This window comes from Ovis canadensis, chromosome 8 (genome assembly GCF_042477335.2).
Source record: "Ovis canadensis isolate MfBH-ARS-UI-01 breed Bighorn chromosome 8, ARS-UI_OviCan_v2, whole genome shotgun sequence".
Lineage (NCBI taxonomy): Eukaryota > Metazoa > Chordata > Mammalia > Artiodactyla > Bovidae > Ovis > Ovis canadensis.
In genome coordinates, this window is record NC_091252.1 from 16,203,852 (window position 1) to 16,205,151 (window position 1,300).

The following is a 1,300-nucleotide window of genomic DNA, read 5'->3' on the forward strand; positions in this document are numbered from 1 at the left end:
ACTACACTAATTCTTCCCAGCCCACTCTAGCTCCTCTCAGATCACTTTCTTGACTCTGCCTAAGGGAAGGTTTTCAGAGAGATAGTTAACTTCCTCCTCCCAACGGTGAAGGTGAAGTCGCTCAGTCATGTCCTACTCTTTGCGACCCTATGGACTGTAACCTACTAGGCTTCTCCATCCATGGGATTCTCCAGGCAAGAATACTGGAGTGGATTGCCATTTCCTTCTCCAGGGGATCTTCCCGACCCAGGGATCGAACCCGGGTCTCCTGCATTGGAGGCAGGCACTTTAACCTCTGAGCCACCAGGGAAGCCAAAGAACTCAGCAATTAAGATGGTTTATGCTAATATAATGGAGAAGGCAATGGCAACCCACTCCAGTACTCTTGCCTAGAAAATCCCATGGACAGAGGAGCCTGGTAGGCTGCAGTCCATGGGGTTGCGAAGAGTCGGACATGACTGAACAACTTCACTTTCACCTTTCACTTTCATGCATTGGAGAAGGAAATGGCAACCCACTCCAGTATTCTTGCCTGGAGAATCCTAGGGACTGGGGAGGCTGGTGGGCTGCCATCTATGGGGTCGCACAGAGTCGGACACGACTGAAGGGACTTAGCAGCAGCAGCATGCTAATATAAATACTGTTTTGTGCAAGGCATTGCTCCCAAAAGCAATTATTACTATAAACTTTTGGAGTGTCTGTTCCAAAAACCAAGTTTCATCAGTCCTCTTTCAATTGTGTATTACTATCTTCCAATGAAAGAGTCTTTACAGAGTCTTGCCCAGTCAATAAACAATAAAGAAAAGCCTAATGATCATTGATGAACATGACAAGGAGATGTGTACCTAATCCAAAAGGAAGCAAAAAGCTACTTTCTCTGAAAGAGAATCTTGGAGGTTTTCTTGCCCTTCTAGAAAAAAAAAAGTTTTAATTTAGAAGAGAAGGGATTCAATATTAGTTAACATTCTTTCAGACACCCCATTTTCACTGGAACAAAGTCTAGACTGTCTGGTATAAGGTATTCATTATATTATTTTTATTCAATGAATAAAAAACATTTATTAAATATCTGCAGAATGACATCCTATTGAGAGATTGGGCAAACAAAATAACTAAGCTTAAAAAATCTAGTAATAAGTAGTAGCCAAGAGCTCAAAATCATTATTAAAATAAAGCTATAGTCAACTTTATCATATATAATGGTTCATGCACAGCAAGTTGTGAAAGTGAAAGTCGCTCAGTAGTATTCAACTCTTTGCAACACCATGGACTATACAGTCCATGGAATTCTCTAGGCCAG

The 1,300-nt window shown here is 41.5% G+C and overlaps 1 non-coding gene across 1 annotated transcript; it reads right to left on the reverse strand.

Annotated features, from left to right (window-relative positions):
* Positions 1–238: 238 nt before the first annotated feature.
* Positions 239–310, reverse strand: TRNAW-CCA (transfer RNA tryptophan (anticodon CCA)). The gene has a single exon. It is a non-coding gene; the product is annotated as a tRNA-Trp (tRNA).
* Between the last annotated feature and the right edge of the window lie 990 nt (positions 311–1,300).